We start from the raw sequence: 14,022 nt of genomic DNA, 5'->3' as shown, positions 1-14,022 counted from the left end.
ATACAAAAAAATTAGCCGGGCGTGGTGGCGGGCGCCTACAGTCCCAGCTACTTGGGAGGCTGAGGCAGGAGAATGGCGTGAACCCGGGAGGCGGAGCTTGCAGTGAGCCGAGATCGCGCCACTGCACTCCAGCCTGGGCGACAGAGCGAGACTCCGGCTCAAAAAAAAAAAAAAAAAAAAGGAATAACTGTGCTTGAGAATTTACCATGGGATAGGATAATTAATATTTTTCCATAACACATAACTAAGATTGACTGTAATTTTTATTAACTTTATTTCTCTAGTTGAATTAATGATAATTCTCCTTTAATGAAGTATCGAAAATAACAACTGGTTGCCAGGTGGGTGCGGTGGCTCACACCTGTAATCCCAGCACTTTGGGAGGCCAAGGTGGGTGGATCACTTGAGGCCAGGAGTTCGAGACCAGCCTGGCCAAAATGGTGAAACCTCGTCTCTACTAAAAAAAATACAAACATTAGCCAGGCGTGGTGCCAGGCACCTGTAATCTCAGCTACTCGGGAGGCTGTGGCAGGAGAATCGCTTTAGCCTGGGAGGCAGAGGTTGCAGTGAGCCGTGACTGAGCCACTGCACTCCAGCCTGGCAACAGAGTGAGACTGTGTCAAAAAAAAAAAAAAAAAAAAAAGTTGCCAATTTACAATTTTAGCATCTAAAATGATTAAAAAACAAAATTGTACGTGAAAAAGACCATTCTGCTGGTTTACTTCATTTTTTCATTTATTTACCAAATAGTTTTTCAGTACCTTCTATATGGCAGGTACTCAGAATTCTAAGATGCCTCATTTCACTAATAATAGTTATTATTTGTTGGGTATTATTATGTGCCAGGTACTACACTAAGTGCTTTATTTTTTTAATCCTCATGATCAACTCATGAACGAGATAATATCCTTGTTTCACAGATGGAGAAACTAAAGATGAGACTGGCTAGGTAACTTACCTGAGGAAATAGCCTGAGAGGTTGCAAAGCCCGCACGAGATGCCAGGTCTGTCTGACTTCAAAGCCTGTGGCCTAACCACTGTGCTCTATTGCATTTTATGGTCCATGTTCTCCAGAAGCTTACAGTCCAGTAGAATCATGAAAAAATGACTATTTCAATATGGTGCTCTTACAGCACCAAAGAGGAGCACCTGAGCGGGATTAGTCGAGTCAGCAGGAGATCCTGAAAGGCTCAGAACTGAGCCAGAAAGACTTGGTCATTTTCAGCTGATTATTTAATTACAGATTAGATTTCCTAGAAAAGGAGCCCTTCCTCCTATATGGCTCTCCCTGCATGTGCCCCGTTCCCTCAGGCCTATATATTAATACATAAAATAACCGATTATTATAAAATGAAACGAAAGCAAGGATCAGCAGAGGGATGGATTCTGGACTCAACTGATCATATTACAAGGCTAAAATAAATTTCCTCTCGGCCGGGCACGGTAGCTCATGCCTGTAATCCCAGCACTTTGAGAGGCCAAGGCGGACAGATCACCTGAGGTCGGGAGTTTGAGACCAGCCTGGCCAACATAGTGAAACCCCGTCTCTACTAAAAATACAAAAATTAGCTGCGTGTGGTGGCACACGCCTGTAATCCCAGCTACTCGGGAGGCTGAGGTAAGAGAATCGCTTGAACCCAAGAGGTGGAGGTTGCAGTGAGCCGAGATCATGCCACTGCACTCTAGCCTGGGCAATAGAGCGAGACTCCATCTCAAAAAAAAAAAAAATTTACTCTTTCTTAATAACAGACGAGAAAGACCTGAGGCCAGACTGCTGTTGGTGAGAGAAAGTTTTGGTGTTTTTTTTTTTTATTAGTTTGGTTCAGGGTGACTGTATTAGTCAGGGTTCTCTACAGGGACAGCACTAATAGGATAGAAGTATATATGAAGGAGAGTTTGTTAAGGAGTATTGAGTCACACCATCTGGCGAAGTCCCACAGTAGGCCGTGAGCAAGCTGAGGAGCAAGTAAGCCAGTCCAAGTCCCAAAACTTCAAAAGTAGGGAAGCTGACAGTGCAGCCTTCAGTCTGTGGCCAAAGGCCTGAGAGCCCCTGGCAAATCACTGTTGTAAGTCCAAGGGTCCAAAAGCTGAAGAACTTGGAGTCCAGTGTTCGAGGGCGGGAAGCATCTAGCTCAGGAGAAAGATGAAGGCTGGAAGACTCAGCAAGTCGGCTCATCCTACCTTCTTCTGCCTGCTTTATTCTAGCTGCCCTGGCAGGTGATTAGATGGTGTCCACCCACACTGAGGGTGGGTCTGCCTCTCCCAGTCCACTGACTCAAATGTTAATCTCCTTTGGCAACACCCTCACAGACACACCCAGGAACAATACTTTACAGCCTTTAATCCAATCAAGTTGACACTTAATTTTTTTTTTTTCACTAACAAAACATGCTTTATTTGGTAAAAATGTGAGTGTAAAGGGGGTGAGGCGGGGCGGGCAAGGCAGAAGGGTGCAGTGTTGGAGGTGGGGGCGGGGGTCTACATAGCTGGGACCTGACCCTGCAAGGTGGACATCCAGGACGGAGGAGCCAGAGGTCAGAAGTTCCGGAGGTGGGCAGTCCTTTGTTAACAGATCACTTGCTTTTCCATGGGTGAAGAGAGGAGCTCCAGAGGCCTGAGTACGATGGGGGGCAGCTGTCCAGCGACATCTAGGGAAACCCAGCCCCCAGCAGCAGCAGGAACTCTTGGGGACAGTCTGTCTTGTTGCAAAGGCCAGCACAGCAAGCAGCCTCCACATTAGTTCCACAGCTTGACTGGCTTCTAAAATGGGCATGTAAATATCCAGAATCTCAAAGCATTCCCTCTTTGGCTCCATCATCCAAGGGTGAGAAACAGCAGAACCTAAGTGGGAGTCTGAGTCATCTTCTTGGTTCAGTTTTTAAATGAATTTTAAATACCCTCAGTCAAAAGAAAAATAGAAGGAGGCAGAAACAAAAGATATGAACCCACCCCAAAGCTGCTGGGCACTGCCACTTCTGGATGGCTCTAGTGCCAGCGGAGCCCCCATTCCCCTCCATGTCAGACGTAATTCTTGGTAGGGTACTCAGAGGTCCCCCGAGAGATGGCAGGGGCAGATGTCCAGTAGCGGGCCATGTAATGGCTGGGGCCCCGTGACCCCCCGGAGGGGCAAGTGCAGCACAGCAGCCTGCCACCCAGCAACAAAAGGCCTGAGGCCGCCCAGCCCAAGTAGAGGGAGGCCCCCAGCTCCCACTTTTGGGCCTCAGCCACCAGGGGATTATAGAAGTCCTGGATGATGGCATGCGCCGTCCAGCAAACGGGGATTAGTGTCAGGACCCCTGAGATGACAAAGACAATCCCAGAGGTGAGCACCAGGCGGGCCTTGGAATCCTTCTCCTCCACACAGGTGGTACACTTGGCCCCAGCAAGGTAGACCAGCAAGCCGAACAGGGCCACAAGGAGGGCGATGACACAGATGGCACATGCAGCCTGCAGGTCCTGTGGCAGCGCCAGCAGTGAGTCGTACACCTTGCACTGCATCTGGCCAGTGCTCTGCACCACTCAGGACATCCACAGGCCCTCCCACACCACCTGGCCACCACGATGCTGTTGCCGATGAAAGTGGTCACTTTCCACATGGGCAGGGCGCAGGAGACCAGGCCATTCACCCAGCCCAGCAGTGTCAGGACGACTCCCAGGATCTGCATTCTGGCAGAGGCCATGGTGAGATTGAAGGAGCTGCACTGTGAAGGAGATACGCGAAATTCCTAGGCCAAGTCGACACTTAATATTAACCATCACGGTGATCTTCTAGATTGGCCCACAAATGCTGTTTCAGAAACTGCAGGATGTTCATTCTGGAACTGTACAGAGGCAATAGTACAGATGGTTGTTTTCTTTGGAAACAACAGTCTACTTAAGTGATATCATATATAAAACTTTAAGAACTAAAGATTTCATTTTGCTGTAGGCCAGGTGTGGTGGCTTACACCTGTAATCCCAGCACTTTGGGAGGCCGAGGCAGGCGATCACCTGAGGTTGGGAGTTCAAGACCAGCCTGACCAACATGGAGAAACCCCGTCACTACTAAAAATACAAAATTAGCCAGGCGTGGTGGCGCATGCCTGTAATCCCAGCTACTCGGGAGGCTGAGGCAGGAGAATCGCTTGAACCCGGGAGGCAGAGGTTGCAGTGAGCCAAGATCACACCATTGCACTCCAGCCTGGGCAACAAGAGCGAAACTCCGTCTCAAAAAAAAAAAAAAAGATTCCATTTTGCTAGCTTCTAATTTGCTTCAAAAAGTACCTGTAGTTTCAGCTACTTGGGAGGCTGAGGCAGGAGGATCATGTGGGCCCAGGAATTTGAGACTGTCCGGGGCAATATAGCAAGACCCCACCCTATGTCAAAAAAAAAAGTATAACAAAAATGTCATCACATTACTGTAGAAATAGCACCACCTTGTGGCCCTTGAATAGTTTGTTTTCCACTCTGCTTTGTAAGGAGGCATGGTGCTTTCTCTCCGGTAGATAAAATTGAGTAGCGTTTAAGTAGTACTAGGGTGTGTTATTCAGATTGCTATGCTGAAGTAACAAGCCTTGTATTCTCAGTGGCCTAACACAAAGGATATTGTTTGTGTTGTGTGCATGTGTTTTGCTTTGTTTTTGCTGTTCCTGTCTTTCAAAACGGCTTTGCAAGCAAGATTGAAGTCTGGATGGAGGGACAAAAGTTTACCTTCTTGGGATACATCGCAACATGTAGCTTTTAAGGTGGGGAGGGAGAGATAATTTATACCTCACACTTAATTGGCTCTGATTAGAAAGGACACAGTAACACAAGTTATTTCCATTCATAGGTCTTTAGCCAAAGGAATCACATGACCCCTCCTGTTTCTGCAAGGGAGGCTGAGAAGTGTAGAGAATGATTTGGATATTTGGATATTTCCCAAGCATTGCTGCTTCTGCTGTAATTTACAGTTATACATTCTCAGACAAAGCTGGAGTAACTCTAGTACTTGACAGTTACTTTTTTTTTTTTTGAGACGGGGCTTCACTCTGTTGCCCAGGCTGGAGTGCGGTGGCACAATCTCAGCTCACTCCAACCTGTGGCTCCCGGGTTCAGGTGATTCTTGTGCCTCAGACACCTGAGTAGCTGGGATTACAGGCGCCTGCCACCATGCCCCGGCTAATTTTTGTATTTTTAGTAGAGACAGCATTTCCCCAAGTTGTCCAGGCTGGTCTCAAACTCCTGACCTCAAGTGATCCACCCGCCTTGGGCTCCCAAAGTGCTGGCAGCGAGCCACTGTGCCCAGCTTACAGTTACTTTATATTAAATGGTTCAGAGGTTTCTGTGTATACCTAAATTTCCTACAGAGCAGTTTACTTTCTTTTTTTTTTTTGAGATGGAGTCTTGCTCTGTCTCCCAGGCTGGAGTGCAATGGCACGCTCTTGGCTCACTGCAACCTCCACCTCCCAGGTTCAAGCAATTCTTCTGCCTCAGGCTTCCCAATAGCTGGGATTATAGGCGTGCAACACCACACCTGGCTAATTTTTTTGTATTTTTAGTAGAGACAGAGTTTCACCATTTAGGCCAAGCTGGTCTCAAACTCCTGACCTTAAGTGATCTGCCCACCTTGGCATCCCAAAGTGCTGGGATTACAGGCGTGAGCCACCGCACCTGGCCTACTGTTCTTAGTGGATACTTTACATACTCTTTCACTGCATGTCTTCCATGGCAGATTCTTTATTCGAGGGCAAAAGACTAAGTACTTATAGTGTGTTAAGTACTCAGAAAAGGAGATACGAAAATGAATGAAATCTGATTCCTTCTCTTCCAAGCATGTAGCCAAGAAGACAAACATGTGTAACGTAACATGATACAATTCTAAAAAATAGATATTTTAAAGTGAGACAAACTTGGATGTGAATTCTGGTTCACCATCTACTAACTCTGTGACCTTAATCAAAATTACTCAACTTCCCTGAACCTTGTCTTCCCCATCATAACACAGGGTTGATAATATTCTGCCTATCTGCTAGGATTTCTAGGTTTAAAACTAGTGCATGTACAATGCTGTATTGCCTAACATCTAATAGATACTCAGTTAACAGTAGGCATGAGTACAACTCAAGGCAGTGTAATAAAATTGCCATTCGGGCCGGGCGCGGTGGCTCACGCCCATAATCCCAGCACTTTGGGAGGCCAAGGTGGTCAGATCACGAGGTCAGGAGATCGAGACCATCCTGGCTAACACAGTGAAACCCTGTCTCTACTAAAAATACAAAAAAAACTAGCCGGGTGTGGTGGCAGGCGCCTGTAGTCCCAGCTACTCACTCGGGAGGCTGAGGCAGGAGAATGGCATGAACCCGGGAGGCGGAGCTTGCAGTGAGCCGAGATTATGCCACTGTACTCCAGCCTGGGCAACAGAGCGAGACTCCGTCTAAAAAAAAAAAAATTGCCATGCAATGTAAAGAGTGCTATTAGCAGTAAGGAAAGAGAATTACTTTTGACTGGAGGTGTCTGGCAAATTTTCACTGAGGATGTGACATTTGAGTTGAGACTTGATGAATGGGTAAGATTTAAATGGGGACAGAGGGCCAGGTGCGGTGGCTCACACCTGTAATCTCAGTACTTTGGGAGACCGAGGCAGGTGGATCACATGAAGCTAAGAGTTCGACACCAGCCTGGCCAACATGATGAAACCCCGTCTCTACTAAAAATACAAAAATTAGCCAGGCGTGGTGGCAGACGCCTGTAATCCCAGCTACTTGAAGGTTGAGGCACGAAAATCACTAGAACCTGGGAGGGGGAGGTTGCAGTGAGCAGAGATCATGCCACTGTACTCCAGCCTGGGTGACAGAGTGAGACTCTCAAAAAGAATATTAAGTAAATAAATAAGTAAATAAATGGAGAGAGAGGGAAGTTGAAGTAGAATGAGCAGAAGTATCGAAGCAGTAAAATGACATGTTTTAGCATGGTCCTATGGCTATAAATGAAACTAGAAACTTGGATTGAAGTCATCACAGTGGCCTTGTCATGCTGAGGAATTTGAGACTTATTTTGACATCATTCTGGAACCACCTAAGCCTTGTTTCTCTCTCTCTTTTTTTTTAATGGGGTCTCACTGCATTGCCCATCCTGATCTCAAACTCCTGACCTCAAGCACTCCTTCCACTTTTGCTCCCAAGTAGCTGGGACTACAGGAGTGGACCACCACACCTGGCTCCCAAGTTTTTTGATTAGCTGAATGTTAAACCTATTATTTGGTAAGCTGAAAGACTATGAAAGATGAAACATCAAAGATTTAGAGATAAAGATGCTAATTAAAGGCTAGGCGTGGGTGGCTCATGCCTATAATCCAAGCACTTTGGGAGGTCAGGGTGGGCAGATGACTTGACATCAGGAGTTCGTGACCAGCCTGGCCAACATGGCGAAACCCCGTCCCTACTAAAAATATAAAAAATTAGCCAGGTGTGGTGGTGCATGCCTGTAATATCAGCTACTTGGGAGGCTGAGGCATGAGAATTGCTTGAACCCAGGAGGCAGAGGGTGCAGTGAGCCAAGATCATGCCACTACATTACAGCCTGGGCGACAGAGCGAGATTCTGTCTAAAAAAAAAAAAAAAAACGCTTTTCTGCTTCAGGTTTGTTTTTTGTTTTTTTTTTTTGAGATGGAGTCTCGGTCTGTCACCCAGGCTGGAGTGCAGTGGCGCAATCTCGGCTCACTGCAAGCTCTGCCTGCCGGGTTCACTCCATTCTCCCACCTCAGCCTCCCGAGCAACTGGGACTACAGGTGCCCACCACCAGGCCTGGTTAATTTTTTTGTATTTTTAGTAGAGACGGAGTTTCACTGCACTAGCCAGGATTGTCTCGATCTCCTGACCTCGTGATCTGCGTGCCTCGGCCTCCCAAAGTGCTGGGATTACAGGCGTGAGCCACCGCGCCCGGCCTCTGCTTCAGGTTTTTTAATGGCTGTTATGTATGCTCCTGAACAATCCCTGACAGAATTGTTTGTTTCCTATGGGACAGATCCCTGATAAGACAATACACAGACTGGAACAGATACAGAATATGAATAATGTCATTGGACTTAGTGAATTATAAATAATAACTTGGGCCGGGCGCGGTGGCTCACGCCTGTAATCCCAGCACTTTGGGAGGCCGAGGCGGGCAGATCACGAGGTCAGGAGATCGAGACCATCCTGGCTAACACGGTGAAACCCCGTCTCTACTAAAAAATACAAAAAATTAGCCGGGCGTGGTAGCGGGCGCCTGTAGTCCCAGCTACTCGGGAGGCTGAGGCAGGAGAATGGCGTGAACCCGGGAGGCGGAGCTTGCAGTGAGCCGAGATCGCGCCACTGCACTCCAGCCTGGGCGACAGAGCGAGACTCCGTCTCAAAAAAATAAAATAAATAAAATAAATAAATAAATAAATAAATAATAACTTGGATCCTTTATACATAGAAGGAAAATATATGTTAGTGACATCCCTGTTGCAGACATGGCTCACCTTCTCAGTGTTATAGCAAGCATAAAAAGTTTGATAATGCCGGCCGGGCACGGTGGCTCATGCCTGTAATCCTAGCACTTTGGGAGGCAGAGTTGGGCGGGTCACCTGAGGTCGGGAGTTCAAGACCAGCCTGGCCAACATGATGAAACCCTGTCTCTGCCAAAAATACAAAAAATTAGCTGGGTGCAGTGGCGCACGCTGTAATCTCAGCTACACTGGAGACTGAGGCAGGAGAATAGCTTGAACCTGGGAGGCAGAGGTTGCGGTGAGCTAACATCATGCCACTACACTCCAGCCTGGGCTACAGAGCGAGAGACTCGGTCTCAAAAAAAAAAAAAATTAAGGTGATAACCCCAAAACATTGAAATGGTTTCTCTTATGGTTGGACCCTGAATGTTTTTTACACATGGGGACCCAGGCTCGCCAAAGCATTTCTGCTCACCTAGATAACCAGGTTCCAGTTGAGAGTCCCAGAGCTATTTCCTGCACCAATGAGAATAAACTGGTGAGTTACTAATATGTATATGGGGTTTCTCGGGGATTATAACTTGTGTTCTTGTCCTCGTTTTGCATAGGAAAACTGAAACTGAAGCTTAGTAAATTTGCATTTACTCAGATAGTGCACCTGAGATAGCACTCTGGAACCCAGATTCTCCCTGTCCCTGTCTGATACTGTGGTAACATATGCTGGCCAGCTCCGTCCATACCTGCTCTCATGTAATCCTGACTAGTGAATTCACCTAGTGCCATGGATTTTGCTGAGCATAGAGTTGTCGAATACTCAATAGTTATTAAGTTCAATTTCTTTTTCTTTTTCTTTTTCTTTTTTTTTTGAGATGGAGTCTTACTCTGTTGTTAGGCTAGAGTGCAGTGCTGTGATCTCTGCTCACTGCAACCTCCACCTCCTGGGTTCAAGCAATTCTCGTGCTTCAGCCTCCCAAGTAGCTGGGATTACAGGCACACACCACCACACCCAGCTAATTTTTATATTTTATATTTTTAATAGAGACACAGTTTCACCATGTTGGCCAGGATGGTCTCGATCTCCCGATCTTGGCCTCCCAAAGTACTGGGATTACAGGCATGGACCACCACACTTGGCCCAGAACCCAATTTTTCTAATAACCAATCTGGTGCTATTTTGCAGTTTTGTAAGTGGATTTCCTAGGGTCTGGAGAGGGAACTAACTTGATTTGTTATGAGAAGAGCAGCATTTAAAGTGAATTTTGTCTGCAGAAGCCAGGATTCCAGCAGTATCTAGTGTTGCATTTTCTAGTCCAGTTCCCTATTAGACTGGATATTAATTTCTTTTTGTTGCTGCCTCTCATAAATGAAATTAATTTGTGGTCTGTGCTGTAATGTGAGGAACCAATAGCTTTCTTTCCCTGCCCCTACCCTCTGAGTCTTCCCATCTTAATATAGTCTGTGTGGAAAGAAAAAAATAATCACCCATTACCCAAAACATGATCTCAGCAGGGTGTGTTTTAAATATATCTCTAGCTTTCACCTATTTTCACAAACACAAAATGAAGTAGAATAAATGAATCAAGCCACTGAAGTGTCTTTCAGCTTTCTCTGTAATTGCAGTCCTTTTATCTGCCAATTCCTCTGGGGTTTCTATGGAAACAGCAGCATGCAGATGATCTTGTCACATGACTGGAGCATCTCTATACACAGCACAGAATAATCCAGATGGCAAGAATTGTCTCTGCTACCCCTACATCTACGGTTTACTTTGATGAGCAATTGGCATCATCATTTAGGCCACCTTTATATACATACTGGGTTTGGGGACAGCAACCAGCATTCTTGGCTAAGATAAAAAATGAGGCTGGGCACAGTAGCTTATGCCTGTAATCCCAGCACTTTGGGATGCCGAGGTGGGAGGATCACTTGAGCCCAAGAGTTCAAGACTAGCCTGGGCAACATAGAGAGTCCCCAACTCCACACAAAAAAATTTTTAATTAGCAGTGCACAGTGGTATGTGCCTGTAGTCCAAGCTACTCAAGAGGTTTAGCTGTAAGGATCACTTGAGCCCAGGAAGTCAAGGCTACAGTCAGCTGAGATTGGGCCACTGCACTCCAGCCTGGACAGCAGGCTGTCTCAAAACAATGGGAGATATCTTTTCCAGCTTTAAGAGATGAATGGTCCAGGCGTGGTGGCTCACGCCTGTAATCCCAACACTTTGAGAGGCCAAAGTGGGAGGATCCCTTGAGCTCAGGAGTTCAAGACCAACCTGCGCAACATAGCAAAACCTCATCTCTATCCAAAAAAAGTCAAAAAATTAGCCAGGTGTGGTGGTGCACACCTGTGGTCCCAGCTACTTGTGAGGCTGAGGTGGGAGGATCTTATGAGCCTGGGAAGCCAAGGCCTCAGTGAGCGGTGATTGCACTACCGCACTCCAGCCTGGGCAACTGAGCAAGACCCTGCCTCAAAAATACAAAAGACAAAGACATGAGTGAATACCAGACCTTATCCACTTTTCAAAGTCTTGGTCACAGATGAGAAGACAAGGCTGTGCATGGTGGCTGACGCCTGTAATTGCAGGATTTTGGGAGGCCAACGCAGGCGGATCACCTGAGGTCAGGAGTTGGAGATCAGCCTGGTCAACATGGTAAAACCCCGTCTCTATTAAAAACACAAAAAATTAGTAGGGCATAGTGGCGGGCACCTGTAGTCCCAGCTACTCGGGAGGCTGAGGCAGGAGAATCACTTGAACCTGGGAGGCCGAGTTGCAGTGAGCTGAGATCGCGCCATTACACTCCAGCCTGGGCAACAAGAGGGAAACTAAATCCTAACAAAACAATTGGATTGATGTAGGATTTGACAGGTAATTCCAAACTTTTTTTTTTTAGAAGAAGTCTCACTCTGTTGCCCAGGCTGGAGTGCAGTGGTGTGATTTCGGCTCACTGCAACCTCCACCTCCCGGGTTCAAGCGATTCTCCTGTCTCAGCCGCCTGAGTAGCTGGAATTACAGGTATGCGCCACCACGCCTGGCTAATTTTTGTATTTTTAGTAGGGAGGGGGTTTCACCATGTTGGTCAGGCTGGTCTCGAACTCCTGACCCCAGGTGATCCACCCGCCTTGGTCTCCCAAAGTGCTGGGATTACAGGCGTGAGCCACAGCACCCAACCACTACTTTTTGTCTTTTTTTTTTTTTGAGATGGAGTTTCAGTCTGCTGCCCAGGCTGGAGTGCCGTGGTGCGATCTCGGCTCACTGCAGCCTCTGCCTCCTGGGTTCGAGCGATTCTCCTGCCTCAGTCTCCCAAGTATCTGGGATTACAGGCACGCGCCACCACGCCCAGCTAATTTTTTGTATTTTTAGTAGAAACAGGGTTTCACCATGTTGCCCAGGCTGGTCTCAAACTCCTGACCTCAGATGATCTGCCCATCTCAGCCTCCCAAAGCACTGAGATTACAGGCGTGTGCCACTACACCCAGCCAGAATTTCTTTTTTTTTTTAAGATGGAATTTCACCCTTGTTGCACAGGCTGGAGTGCAATGACGCATCTCAGCTCACCACAACCTCTGCCTCCCTGGTTCAAGCAATTCTCCCGCCTCAGCCTCCAAAGTAGCTGGGATTACAGGCAGGTGCCACCACGGCCAGCTAATTTGTATTTTTAGTAGAGACAGGGTTTCTCCATGTTGGTCAGGCTGTTCTCGAACTTCTGACTTCAGGTGATCCACCTGCCTCGGCCTCACAAAGTGCTAGAATTACAGGTGTGAGCCACCGCACCCGGCCAGGATTTCTTTAAAAAATATCAACACTGGCCAGGTGCAGTAGCTCACACTTGTAATCCCAGCACTTTGGGAGGCCAAGGCAGGCAAACCACTTTTGGCCAAGAGTTCAAGATGAGCCTGGTCAACATAGTGAAACTCTGTCTCTACTAAAAATACAAAAATTAGCCAGGCGTGGTGGTACACACCTGTAATCACAGCTACTTGGGAGGCTGAGGCAGGAGCATCCCTTGAACCCAGAAGGTAGAGGTTGCAGTGAGCCAGGATCATGTCACTGCTTTCCAGCCTGGAGAACAGAGCGAGACCCAGTCTCAAACAGCAAGAACAACAAAAAAAACATAAGTACTGTTGACAGTACAAGTGACCTTTCTAGTCACCTTGTAGTCACGTTTTCTTTAACAACATGTACTTTAGATGGAGAGAAGGGAACCAGAAAAACACTCGGTCTTTGCCATGTTATTCATTTCTGTGCAAAACAGGACTGGCTGATACTACGTATTCCAGATGGTAAGAACTTCCTGTCTTGTCTTCTCTCTGTTAGGTTCAGTTATCTTGTTACCGTGGTAGCCTTGTAGCTTTAATTTTCTAACAGGGATCTGATAGCTAAAGGAAAAGCCTTTGCCAGTCACGATGGCTCATGCCTGTAATCCCAGCACTTTGGAAAGCCGAGGCAGGCGGATTGCCTGAGCTTAAGCCCAGGAGGAGGCTGCAGTGAGCCGTGATCGCACCACTGCACTCTAGCCTGGGCGACAAAACAAGACGCTGTCTCAGAAAAGAAAAAAAAAAAAGAAAAGCCTTTACTCCAGATGTAGAGCAGTCTGAGCTCATCCATCATGATTTCTTCGTGATATTACTGCCAAGCAGGTTACAAGGTGAAGTCAATGTGACGAAAGGAAATTGGGCTAAAAGCTTCCTGAAGCCTTTTGATGCTAAGCAGTCCTTCTTTTGATATTTAATACCCATGAGCATAAACTCCTGCCTTAGAGGTCACCACGGGGTTTTTTTTTTTATTTTTTGCCATCGGTTAACAATTCTGAGTACCCACAGAGCCTTTTACTATTTATCAGCATTCTACAGTCATCAGTATAGGTTGTCAAAACTTAAGGGATATTACACTTTGCATATGAAGGGGTGGGTTGCCCCTCCACACCTGTGGGTGTTTCTCGTAAGGTGGAACGAGAGACTTGGAAAAGAAAAAGACACAGAGACAAAGTATGGAGAAAGAAATAAGGGGACCCGGGGAACCAGCATTCAGCATATGGAGGATCCCGCCAGCCTCTGAGTTCCCTTAGTATTTATTGATCATTCATGGGTGTTTCTCTGAGAGGGGGATGTGTCAGGGTCACAAGACAATAGTGGGGAGAGGGTCAGCAGACAAACACGTGAACAAAAGTCTTTGCATCATAGACAAGGTAAAGGATTAAGTGCTGTGCTTTTAGATATGCATACACATAAACATCTCAATGCTTTACAAAGCAGTATTGCTGCCCGCATGTCCCACCTCCAGCCCTAAGGCGGTTTTTCCCTATCTCAGTAGATGGAACGTACAATAGGGTTTTATACCGAGACATTCCATTGCCCAGGGACAGGCAGGAGACAGATGCCTTCCTCTTGTCTCAACTGCAAGAGGCATGCCTTCCTCTTATACTAATCCTTCTCAGCACAGACCCTTTACGGGTGTCGGGCTGGGGAACTGTCAGGTCTTTCCCTTCCCATGAGGCCATATTTCAGACTATCACATGGGGAGAAACCTTGGACAATACCTGGCTTTCCTAGGCAGAGGTCCCTGCAGGCTTCCGCAGTGTTTTGTGTCTCTGGGT

General features: G+C 46.9%; 1 pseudogene; it reads right to left on the bottom strand.

Annotated features, from left to right (window-relative positions):
* Positions 1-2,946: 2,946 nt before the first annotated feature.
* On the bottom strand, positions 2,947-3,680 carry LOC100613737 (claudin-6-like; annotated as a pseudogene).
* Between the last annotated feature and the right edge of the window lie 10,342 nt (positions 3,681-14,022).

The sequence above is a fragment of the Pan troglodytes genome, chromosome 1 (assembly GCF_028858775.2).
Source record: "Pan troglodytes isolate AG18354 chromosome 1, NHGRI_mPanTro3-v2.0_pri, whole genome shotgun sequence".
Classification (NCBI taxonomy): domain Eukaryota; kingdom Metazoa; phylum Chordata; class Mammalia; order Primates; family Hominidae; genus Pan; species Pan troglodytes.
The sequence above is the reverse complement of the archived record's forward strand: the minus strand, read 5'-3'. Positions and strand labels throughout refer to the sequence as shown.